Here is a 12,738-nt window from a genome sequence, read left to right as displayed (position 1 = left end):
GCTCAACCCTGTATATTACAGTAAATGGATCTAAAGACCGTGCTGGTCACTCTTGGGAAACTGTAGGAGTGATACAATGTGGCAATCAAAAAATGCATGACTGCTTGATACTGGATATCAAACTGTAGATCGACAATTGCAAACAACACATACCTGCAACTGTCTCCCTAGTGTGGCAACGGGATGTTTGGTATCGCTGGGATGAGTAAAGACGTGCACCCAAAACTTGGTTACTGTGGGATGCCGAATCTGAATGAACCAATGAATTGCGTAAATTACGTAAAAATTGTACAGCTCGACGCGGTTGCATGTAATTCTGGTCGAATGAAAGGCTAACAGTGAAATGAATGAATGTACCTCCAATGTTTGTGGCCAAAGGCGTGGGGATATATCCGAGGTGTAGAACTCGTGCTACTCGCGGTTGCGGGATAATATCAAGCCGCTGTCTCCTAGATGACAACAAACAACCAAATCTCAGAAAATACTCTACGGTAATACTATAGAGTGTTAACAAGCGGAAAAGCGCTACTGAAGAGAACTCTTCAGGCGGAAAATAAATAGCGCGGTACTAAAAAATTATGTTTACCTTCATGTCCGGGAGGTTTGCCGAGCTCCGATGTGTGTTGAATACGAATAATCAACTGAACGCGCAAGGGTACCATACACACATTTAAAGACTTCCTACGCCTACACATGACCTGTGGGAAATGTAGTCCAATGAATGTATGTTGAGGGATATGTACTAGCACGTGTTTGACACCGAGTCTGAGAAAACTTGTGGTGTAAACCTCACAATGTGAATGCACGTGATGTAATCAATCTTTGTTCATAGGTATTACGAACAGATGAGAGAAAGAGACTTTACTACGTATCCTGACTCGTGTGCAAATAAACAGAGTCTAGCAAACATACCACTACGTGGACTTTTTTTATATATCTAAAAAATTCAAGAAAGATAATTAGTGTATGATGAACATTGTAACTAACTATAAAGAACGGTCCCTCAGTTACTAACAACCTAATGAAAAAATGTACCGGGATAAGCCTGGTGGTCCCGTATATTCAACAGATGTTCCATTTAATATAGCCTATGAATCCAACCTCCACAAAACGTTCTTCCAAGAAAAAAGAAGAAAGAAAAAAAGAGGAATCACGTTATATTTTCAAAGCGTACTTCCTGTTCTATATGTGAATGCCACTAATTTAGAAGACTTCTACATAGGACAGGTTCCTGATAATAAGTGCAACTGATGATTTGCTTTTGCTATGGTGAGATTATTAAGTCAACCTTCAATAAACTTGATACATATATATCCACCGATCTGAAATATAATGTTCTAAACATCTCCGTAGTCCGAACATAAAAATATATATATACTGATATATCTATACCAGGGTGTCTGAGGTTCCCCATGCTTGTTTCATCCTTCTTAAGTGTGCACAGGTACCTCCTTTTCCCATTCCACACTCCCAAAGTATTTTTCAGGTGCCACCCCCACGGATTGTATCACAGTATTTACGTAGGAAAAGCTCCACATCTTGGTCAGGGACATTAGGGTTATACATATGGATAGTTATAGGGATTTCTTTTATCACAGTTGCATTTGTCATGGGTATTCTCTTCATGGCTTCTTCATCCTTCCTAAAAATTGTACCATACATTATATTGCTCCCTGTTGCCTCATTTGTAAAATTAAATTCATACACTCCCCTACTGGGATATTCCTGTATACACCTTAATTAGTCTATTCCTAGTTTGAACAATTTTTCAAGAATTTCAACAACAATATATTGTACACCTTTCACATTTCTTCCCTCATTTACTTCGATTTTAATTGTGTTGTGCCCTTGCTTTGGCACATTCTTATTATACTGAGAGCTTGCGCCCATTGCGCTCCAAGTTGGCGCCATCTCCCTGGGAATGTAAAGGTTCTCTGTATATGTTCCTGTTTGCTTAGTCACTGCACAAAGCCATCGTTTTTAGGAGTGGGGGGGAGAGAGTGGCCAGCTGTAGAGGTGGAAACCTAAACCAAAACCCTGGCCCTGTTGTGCTAGTGTGCTTAAAAAAGGAAAGAAACACTGGGGTGATTGTGCCACGTTAGTGCGCCTTGCCTGCCAGGAAATCCATGCTGCCCTTGACTCCCCGAGTGTTCCAGTCGTGAGGGATACCCAGGTGGTTGGGGGGGAGGTGTGAGGAAAAGAGGGATGTCTACGCTGTGCAGTGGAGGGGGGTCGCAGACTCACCTTGATGTTAAAAGCTGTCTCTTCCCTTCGTGTCCCTGTTAAAAGCGAGATCCTTTCTCTCCAGGCTGCAATTCAGGTGCTGGCTGCCGGGTGGTGTGCCAGCAAGAAGTTTCCTCGAAGCGAGACACAGAGCAGGTGTGCTTTCCACGTCGCTCCTCAGCCCATGAGAGTCTCGGGTGTGAGAGCGCGAGCAGGGGCTTGTGGATGCTGTCTCGGCTTGGTGAAAAAAACACGGAGGTTCGGAGCCTCTCTTTAAGCCCCCGCTTCTCGCGTGGGCTTGGTGTCTCCTTCTCTGTGCTGGGGGGAAGTGGGTGGCTCGGCGCCTCGCTGGTGGTACCTCTGTGTGCCAGGAAAGAAAGGAAAATATGGAAGCGGCAGCGTGGGTGAGGTCCTCTACTCTCACTGCTCCTCCTGGGTGTCTGGACCTCTGGTGGCGTCCGTGGGCATCTGCTCGGAAGGTCAAGTCTGGGGCTGATGCAGAGCTCCTCCTCGGGTGGTCACCAGGTCCCGCGGGTCAAAGGGCAGCAGGCTCGTCGCAAAGGTGGTGCGTTCGATGCGGTCTGTGGGCAGGGGGACATGCGTGTCCCAGGCTCAGGTGCAGGTGCGCTCTCTCCCTCGGGGGGGGCGGAGCCCGGCCAGACGGCGGGCTCCTGGTAGCGGTAGAATGGGAAAGGCCCTCGTCCGTCCCTACAGCTATGTGCAGTGACCAGTCCAGATGCGTCAGGTGTCCCTAAGGTTGAGCTTTTCCAGGTAGCGCAGCCTCGCTCCGGACAAGCCAGATACGAGCCCCATCCCCTTGGATGACCGCCCCCTAGTTCTCCCTGGACCCCTCCTCCCTTCACCTGTCGGCACGCAGCCTGGCCTCGGATAAGCCAAGGAGCGCAGCCCCAGCACCTTCAAGTGTTGGGGATCAGAGTCAAACCCCCTAGCTAGACCCCCAGACTAGGCGAACTTACCTGTTGATCTTAGCCAAAAGGTCGAGAAGCGATAACCAGAATGGTGCCAGAATGAACGCCTCCCGAAGAAATCCACCTGGCTGACCCGGACCGGGGTCTTCCCTTGCACCGTCGCTGGCTGCCCTTTCGCCTCTTTTTCTGACTCCCAGCAAGAGCTCAGCATGTGCCGGTGGAAAGGAGGCCCCGGGTCCCAGAGTCCTCCTCGGCTTTCGCCTCATTAGGCGTCACTTAGCATACCCACGTTGTCCTCTTTCTAGTATTTGCATGCCCCGCCCCTTCCTGCGCACCGCTTCCAGACGGCTGGACGGTAAGCCTGGCAGCCAGGGGATGCTGGGAATCAGCAAATAAGTCAAATAAACACAAGAATAAGGCAAGACACGGTGATTCACACGCAAACACAATAGCGCCACTTTACAGGGTTTGGTAGTGAAGCGCTACTCTCGTTTTCTCGTCTATTTTTCAACAGCATTGTTTTCCCCGGGTGGGGAAGTGCACCATTCCTGGAGGTACTGCAATACCAGGTTGATGCGTGGAGTGGACAGAGCAAGCTCCTATTCCATCTCCCTGTTCCAAAAATCAATTTAATATATGGTCCCCAGATAGAGGAGGTATCAGATATGAAACTGATAAGAACAGATTTTTTTTTTGTTGTAAAAATATACTTTATAAAAAAAATTCAGAGATACATGTTCACCAATCCCATAGGGTGGTGTACATTTGAACCTGAGTAGGGGGTGTGCGCAGGCACCAACCTACCGGTTTTCCATCAAGATATTTCTTATCAGTACACTTTTATGCTGAAGTGTAATTTTTAGTTTACCCACTCTGCCCATTTCTCCTGTTTCCATTTCCCCTCAGCATTGGTTTTTCCCAATAGTTTAATGTCAGAGTAAAAAAAGGTCATCAGTTTATCAAGACATATATGGATTGTATCTTTTACATCTAGACTTTTATGCTTAAACATTATTAGGTTTCGTGTTGTCCATAGGCTTTCTTTAGCTGCACATAGGATTCTCCATAGGGTCCTGTCTTTATTTTTTGACAAGGAGGTCCCTAGGCCATATAACATGAGTTCATATGTGATATGCTTTTGGCTTGTGACCCCTTCAATGAGTCTGCCCATTTTCCCCCAAAAGGTGTTGGCAAAGGTACAGTTCCATAGGAAGTGGGTGATGGTTTCTTCTCCAGCGCAGTCTTGTCTTGGGCATTTGGCTGTTTTGGCGAGTCCTCTTCTGTGCTGGAAGGCTTTGACTGGGAGGGCGTTGTTGATGGCCAGCCATGAGATGTCCTTTTGAGAGTTGGTAATGTCTTGGTGGTTAGTTTTTTCCCCATACTTTTTTGGAGAGGCTTTCTGGCAGGTTGTTTGCCATCTCCAATTTCTCTAGACCTACCATTTCCTTTTTCAGTAGCGTTCTGTTTTCCATGCAGTCTGGGTCTACCTCCAGCATTTTCAACATCTGCAGGAATGGTAGGAGCACTGCATATACCTTCTGAGGAAAAAAAGCAACAGGTAGTAAATTGTTCCTGGGGATAAGCTGGAATCTGTGGAAAATGTCTCCTGCCCCATATCTGATAAAATGGGCGGCTGTGTTTCTTTTTTGTCTTATTGCGTTAAGACAGAGGCAAAAGTATGTTGTGAATAAGTACAGGTATAAGTTCGGAACATTCTTTCCCCCATTTTGTGTGTGTTTGAACATGATGGTCCTTTTAACTTTCTCCATTTTGGAGTTTCAGAGAAAGTTGAAAATACTTTTTTGCAGTTGTCTCAGCATAAATTTATCAGGAGGGTAGATCATGGCGGAGTACAAAATCAGTGGAAGAATAACAGCTTTGATAACCATGACCTTCCCGGTCATGGATAATGATCTAGTTTTCCACAAGCTCACTTTTTGTGCTATTTTTTGTTGTACTGGCGGCCAATTGGCTTGACCTTCCGTGTCTTCTGAGAAAAGGATTCCCAGAATTTTTGTAGGTTTCCTGGTCGTCTTTACATCCAGCTTGGCCATGTTGTCCCATTTGCCTATGATAAGGCACGTGCTTTATTCTATGTTCAGGGACAGCCCCGAAGCCTGTGCAAAGAGTTTGGAGTGTAAGAGGACCCTCCTGGCAGAAGCGGGTCTGGGCATAGTACTGTCACATCGTCCATATAAGCTATGCACTTTGCTACTTCCCCGCTAGCACCTGGGACAAAAATCCCCTTGATGATTTTGTCCTTCCTGAGGGTGGCTAGTAGGGGTTCTAGGGCACATATGAACAGTGCTGGTGACAGGGGTCATCCCTGTCGTACTCCTGACTTGATCTGTACATTTGGAGTGAAGTGGCCGTTTACCAGTATCCTGCTGGTGGCGTTTGAATATAACATGGAGATTGTTTTAAGAAGTGATGGGGGGAAGCCCATGGTTTGTAACACCTTGAAGAGGTATTCGTGAGACACGCTGTCGAAAGCTTTTTGGAGGTCCAGTGAGAGAACCCCCAGTGAGTTATTTTCCTCTTGTGTTCTCATTATGGCATCTCATTATCAGGCTATCCCATAATTTCCTCCCTGGGACCGGGCATGTTTGATCAGTGTTTTTAGTTCCTTTTTAACTCAATTCATGACACATTTGCTTAGGATCTTGTTATCTACATTCAGCAAGGTGATAGGCCTCCAATTTTTGATATTGTTTGGGTCTCCTTTTTTGTATATCAAAGTTACTGCCCCCTGGTTGAAAGCGGGTAGGAATTGGGTTTTTTCTAGACTTTCTTTGATCATGTTGCAGTAATCGTCTGCCAGCTCTTTCCAAAATGTTTTGTAGAACTCCCATGGTAGGCCGTCTTGTCCTGGTGCAGAGTTCTTTGGGGATTTTTCTATTACTTCTAAATATTCTTGTCCTTGTAGGGTGTTTTCTAAATATGTCCTTTATTCTTCTGATAGCCCTAGTTCGTAGCTAGCGAGCAGATTATCGCAGGCTATCTTGTCAGTTCTTGCCTCAGAGAAGAGCTCTGTGTAGAATTTGTGTACTATGTCACAGATTTCCTCCTGTTCTTTTTTGAGGGAGTTAGTGGAGTCGTGTAGGCTATCTATTGTTTTGTGGTTGCTTTTGGCTTTTAAAAAAAAGAAAGAATTGCATCTCTCATCTTGTTCGTATTTTTGGACTCGCGAGTTAAATATAGTTACCTTCCCTTTCCTTAGTAGCCAGTTTTAAATCTCGCTTTTTGTTTTCCTTATGTCCTGAGACACCTGGACTCCTGCGTCTTGTAGTTCTATTTGGCATGTGAGTAGCTCTTGTAGTTATTTGAATTCTTCCCTTATCTCCCTGGCTTTTTCCCTGCCTTTTGTGGAGAAGAATTGCTTAGCCTTCGTTTTGGTGTCCACCCACCATGCCTGTAGGGATTTGAAATGGTGTTTCTGTGATTGCAGCTTCTGGTAGAGTGTTATAAATTCCCTTTGTATGTTGGTGTCCTGGAGGAGTGTTGTGTTTAGTTTCCAGTACCCCCCCTTTTCCTGCCTGTGTCGTTTATGGCTACATTTGCGATGAGCGTTTTGTGGTCTGTGAGGCAGCTGTTTTCTAAGGCAGTTGACAGGCATGAGATGGTCTCTGAGATAAAGATATAGTCTATCCTGGAGGATGTGGAGTTGTCGTTGGATGTCCACGTGAAGCCTGGTTGTTTTGGTTTGTTACTTTTGTATGCGTCTTTTAGTATAAAGTTTTCCAGTATTTCTTTGAGCTTTTTTGACGATTTGTCTAATTTGTACTCCGTGTTTGCTCCTACCCTGTCTGTGCTGATTAAGATGCAATTAAAGTCTCCTAGCATGATGATGGGGGAAGCCCCATTCAAACAGAATTGTAAGCTTTCTAGTAAGTCAAACCTGTCATTTTTTGTGGCATGTCCGTATACGTTGCAGATGCGGAAAGATGTTCCCTTGTAGCTGATGGTTAGGATCGCTGCCCTCTCATGCTCTATGTGTTCCTGGTTTATAATGGAGAAATTGTGGCTTTTGAACAGGAAGACGATACCTGCATTTTTGTTCCCCCCTCCTGACCAGATTGAGGGTCCTAACTCCCATTCCTCTTGTAGGAAAGAGTAGTCAATATTAAAGGGGAGGTGGCATTCCTGAAGACATATTATGTCTGCTTGGATTACTTTACAGTATTCTATAATTGCGGCCCTTTTCCTTTGTTGCTTGAGGCCTCTTACATTTAGGGTTGCTATGGCGATGGCCATGATAAAAAAGAGGTGTGTATACTTCCTTGATTTATATAGCGTCCACATCTATGTCTTCACTGGTATCTACTTCTATGTGCGTTTTTGTTTGTTAAAGGTAGTTCTCCTCCGCTACATAAGATGGGGTCAAACTCATGGAACCCTATTTGGGCTGTCTCCGCTGTTGTGAGACCTGTCAAGTCTATGGCTTCCGTCTCTGCGAGGGTGGGAAAGTTAGAAAATATAGTTTTCACTATTTTTGGAAAAAGGCGGTGTACCCCCTCTAAAGTCTTCTCTCCTTTCTGGCTTGTTAACCTTCTTTTCTGGCGTGTGTTTATGGCATCTGAGGTGAATTTTAGGTTTTGGTTTTGTTTCCGCTTTAATGTTTTATGCTGGAGTTTAGTTATTTTCCTGTGTATTTCTTTGAATTCTTTGCGTGCTGCTATCTTGACATATGTGTTCTCATCCTCCTCCGTCCCCTCTGGGTCCTGGTCCTGTTCTGGGTCTGATACTATGTTTGTTTCTAGCTCCATATTTTTGGGTGTTTGTAGCCTGCGTGATTTCCTTTGTTTGCTGGTGAGCACTGTCTCCCATAGCCCTTCTAATTCTTTGTGATCCTCCTCCTCTAAATCTGGTGTGTTCTCATGGGTTTCCAGGCCCGTGATGTGTGTGCTGGCGGTGCTTGGGGTTGTCTCTGCTATTGCGCTATTCTGTCCCTGAGTTAGTGTTTTCTTCTGGTCTTTGGCTCTCTGGTGTTTCTGATATGGTTTGCTGCGAGTCTTGTGTGTTTGTTTGGCTATAGTTTGCCCAGGTTCTGTCCCTGTGTCTCTAAGGTTTTACGTGTCCCCTGGTTTTGGCTAAAAAGGGTTTTGTGAATCTGGTGGTGTGTCTTCGCTCTGTTCTCTTTTTCCCCTTCTCTAGGTTTGGGAGTGGGCTCTTTTTGTACGCCCTCATCTTTTCTCTGCTGCTACCATGTCTAAGATTTTTATGGTGGCATTCCTTGTAAAGATGCTCGTTGGTTCCGCATAGATTACAGGTTTTGGCTATTGTGCAATTTTGCACTTTGTGCCCTCTTACCCCGCAGTTTCTGCATACATCCCCTGTACATGATTCTTTTGTGTGACCAAATTGTAGACACTGCCTACAGAAAATCAGTTGCCCTGGGTAGAAAAGGAAGCCCCGATTGGGGCCAATGGAGAAATTTAGGGGGGGGGGGGTGTTGTGTGCCTCCTATCCCATCCTTGTCTGGGCGTAGTGTAACCATATACCTTCTCTTCCTGTTGCAGGCCCCCCATTCGTTCCTAAGTTCGGTACCTCCTCTTACTTTTTCACAGTATCTTTTTAGGAATAGCTCGATTTCATTTGCTGGGGCAAAGGGGTTGTACATATGTACTGTTAATGGTATTTCTCTGGGGACTGCTATTGGTGTCACCTTGTACCCGCTTAGCTCAGGGTGGTTTCTATTTGTGTTATAATTGTACAGGAAGGTTTGGTAATCCGTCTCAGATTGGAGCGTTATGTCGAAGATCCCTTTCTTTCTGAAATCCTGTATACATTTTGTCTGTGCTGGTTCTCTCTTGAATACTTGCCTCATGACTATCTCCATGAGGTGTTTTATACTGTGCTTCTCCTTAGCATCCTTCTGTATTTCTATCCTTACAGTGAACCTAATGTTCGGTGTTGGGATATTACCTTTACCGCTGTCTGTGTCTGTGGTCTTGTTTGTCTGTCCATTTCCATCTGCTGCCGCGTAGGTTTGTGGTACTGCCATCTTTGTTGTGGATTAGGGCGAGTGCCCCGGTTGTGCACCAGCCGGTGCACCTGGGGGCTCGTCCTGTGTCTGGCACTGCTTGTTCTTGGGGTCGTGGGTTTTCCCCGGTGAAATCCGGCTTTCCTTGCTGTTTGGCGTGCCCCCTGGCCGAGCACCGTCCGGTGCGCCTGGGGGCTCGCAGTTTTGTTCAACAAAGGGTGCTTTCCACCACTGGCGTGCCCCCTGGCCGAACACTTTGCAGTGCGCCTGGGGGCTCGTGTATTTTATCTCCTTTTCCTGTCTCGGCGTGCCCCTTGGCCGAGCCTCTAAGGGCACATGGGGGCTCGCTTTACTGTTTTGCCGCTTCCTGCCCCTAGGGGGAGCCTGTGAGTCGTCCTCGGACCAGCTGTGGATGGGTCTGCTTGTGTGCCCCCTGGCCGAGCACCAGCCGGTGCGCCTGGGGGCTCGCGGTTTGCGTTACAGCTTCAGGAATCCTTGGAATGCGGATATTCCCTTTCTTTGGAGTCTCCCCGGGCCGAGCACCAAGGTGGTGCGCCCGGGGTCTCTCCAATAAAATCGGCCTGAAAATGCTCGGTTCTACCAAGTACCCACCCTCCCCGTGGGCTTGGGCTCACCTGTACCCTGCCCGCTTATTTTTCAGACTCCCAGCAAGAGCTCATCATGTGCCGGTGGAAAGGAGGCCCCGGCCTCAGGCCTTCTCCCGGCTCCCAGAGTCCTCCTGGGCTGTCGATTCATTAGGCCTCACTTAGCATACCCACGTTGTCCTCTTTCTAATATTTGCATGCCCCGCCTCTTCCTGCGCACTGCTTCCAGCCGGCTGGCCAGAAAGCCTGGCAGCCAGGGGATGCTGGGAATCAGCCCAGGATGCCCTGGACAGCTCCCTGACCGGAAATGGCCGGCCCCTGGCCCCTCGCCCTCGCTTGCCGGGGACACTACTCCCCTGCAGCCTAAGGCCTATAGATAAGGCTTGGCCGTTCGTGGCCGTTCGGGGACGGGCGGGCAGAGAAGGAAAAGGACTCTGTATTTTTCTTCTTGCTCAGAGAAGCCAAGGGCAGTGTCCACTTCTCTGCCAGCCAGCCTGCCTCCCTCCCTCCCTCCCTCCCTCCCTCCATCCCTCCCTCCCTCCCTCCCTCCCTCCATCCCTCTGACTTGCTGGGAACCTTCTTCCATTCGTTCCCCAGTGAAATGGATCCAAAACCAAGGAAACTCTGCTGCTGGAAAAACAGTCTTTTTCCGAAGTTTGTCTCTTTTCAAAGTGCAGCGTCTGGATGGAGAAGGGGAGAAAAAAAGAATTTTTTTATTTGTATCTTTTTCTTGTAAACGCGAAAAATTAATAAATAAATAACGCACGGCCCGGGGGCGGCAAATAAGACAAATAAATACATAAATAAGGCAAGACACGGTGACCAGTTTGCTTTCATTCACACGCAAACACAATAGCGCCACTTTACAGGGTTTGGTAGTGAAGCGCTACTCTCGTTTTCTCGTCTATTTTTCAACAGCATTGTTTTCCCCGGGTGGGGAAGTGCACCATTCCTGGAGGTACTGCAATACCAGGTTGATGCGTGGAGTGGACAGAGCAAGCTCCTATTCCATCTCCCTGTTCCAAAAATCAATTTAATATATGGTCCCCAGATAGAGGACGTATCAGATATTAAACTGATAAGAACAGATTTTTTTTTTTTTTTAAATATACTTTATTTAGAAGTTTGTAAGGCACATATACATTTTAACCAATCCCATAGGGTGGTGTACATTGTAACCTGTGTAGGGGGTGCACGCAGGCACCTGCCTACCGGTTTTCCATCAGGATTTTGCTCATAAGTCTCTCACTTTTATGCTGAAGTGAAGCTGTTTTTAAGTGACCCATTCTGACCATTTTTTCTGTTTCCATTTTTCCTCTGCTATATCTTTCCCCTGTTTTTTTAAGTCCACATAGTAAAAGAGCATAATTTTGTCAAGGCATATGTGAATTACATCTTTGACCTCCAGCTCTTTATGTTTAAATAATAGCAGGTTTCTAGCAATCCATAAACTTTCTTTTGCGCTACTTAGTATTTTCCAAAGGGCTCTGTCTTTATTTTTTGACAGTGAGCCCTCTATACCATACAATACTGTTTCATAGTTTATGTTTCCTAGCGTGGTAATTTCTTTGATAAACAAATGTAATTTATTCCAAAATTTCTTTGCAAAATGACAGTTCCATAAAAAATGCATTGTTGTTTCTTCTCCTGGGCAGTCTGGTCTCGGGCATTTTGTCGATTTAGCGAGTCCTCTTCTGTGTTGGAAGGTCTTTACTGGTAGGGCGTTGGACACAGTCAACCATGTAAGGTCCTTTTGTGAGTTCGTAATGTCTGTGTGGTTTGCTTTTTCCCAAACCAGTTTGGAGAGTTTTTCAGGAAGGTTATTGATCATCTCCATTTCCTCCAACTGTTGTAGTTCTTTTTTTAACAGAATTCTTTCTTTGAAGCAGTCATTGTCCACTTCTAGGAGTTTCAACATCTTTATGAAGGGTTCCAGGCAGGCATAGAGTTTGTGGGGGAAAAAAGCAACAGGTCTAGTATTGTCTCTCTGTAGGATTTTGAATTTGTAAAAGATGTCTCCAACTCCATACCGTACATAATTGGCTGCAATATTTCTGCCTTCTTGTATTGCTTTGAGGCAGAGGCAGAAGTAGTTCGTGAAAATATACAGGTACAGATTTGGCATATTTTTCCCCCCGTTTCTTGGGTGTTTGAAGACCATCGTTCTCTTAACTTTCTCCATTTTTGAGTTCCAAAAGAATGTAAAAAGGCTTTTTTGTAGTTGTCTCAGCGTGTCTTTGTCTGGTGGGTATACTACTGCAAAGAAAAGTATTAGTGGCAAAATGACAGCTTTTATGACCATAATTTTCCCAGTCATGGATAGGGTTCTTGTTTTCCATAACCCCAATTTCTGGTTGATCTTGCGTTGGATGGGGGGCCAATTGTCTTTTCCTTCTGGGTCTTGTGAGAAGGTGATCCCCAGGATCTTTGTAGGTTGTTTTGTTATTTTTACTTCAAGTTTTGCTAGGTTGTTCCAGTTTCCTATTGTGAGGCATGTGCTTTTTTCAGTGTTCAGAACTAGCCCTGATGCTTGCGCAAATAATTTTGTATGTAAGAGCACTCTTCTGACCGATGGGGGGTCAGGGCACAGTACAGTCACATCGTCCATGTATGCGATACATTTTGCTTTTTTTCCTTCAGATCCTGGTACAAATATCCCCCTGATGATTTTGTCCTTCCTTATCCTGCACAGCAGTGGTTCCAAGGCACATACAAAAAGGGCTGGGGAAAGGGGGCAACCTTGGCGTACTCCTGATTTTATGTATACTTCTTCTGTGAGCATCCCATTCACAATAATTTTACTTGTTGCATTTTTATATAGCATTTCTATCATTTCAATAAATGTGGTGGGGAAGCCCATTTTCTGCAGGACTTTAAACAAGTAAGCGTGTGAGACACTATCAAAGGCCTTTTGTAAGTCTAGTGATAGGACTCCTAGTGGGTTGCCTTCTTCTAGGGCTCTATTGATGGCATCTCTGATGGTTATAAGGCTGTCCCA

At 45.7% G+C, this 12,738-nt stretch overlaps 1 non-coding gene and 1 pseudogene across 1 annotated transcript; both read right to left on the bottom strand.

Moving 5' to 3' along the window:
• Positions 1-3,684: 3,684 nt before the first annotated feature.
• On the bottom strand, positions 3,685-3,876 carry LOC144764344 (U2 spliceosomal RNA). Its single transcript, XR_013596505.1, has one exon. It is a non-coding gene; the product is annotated as a U2 spliceosomal RNA (small nuclear RNA).
• A 6,800-nt stretch (positions 3,877-10,676) lies between these two features.
• Positions 10,677-10,850, bottom strand: LOC144764333 (U2 spliceosomal RNA; annotated as a pseudogene).
• Positions 10,851-12,738: the final 1,888 nt, after the last annotated feature.

This window comes from Lissotriton helveticus, chromosome 6 (genome assembly GCF_964261635.1).
Source record: "Lissotriton helveticus chromosome 6, aLisHel1.1, whole genome shotgun sequence".
NCBI classification, from domain to species: domain Eukaryota; kingdom Metazoa; phylum Chordata; class Amphibia; order Caudata; family Salamandridae; genus Lissotriton; species Lissotriton helveticus.
The sequence above is the reverse complement of the archived record's forward strand: the minus strand, read 5'-3'. Positions and strand labels throughout refer to the sequence as shown.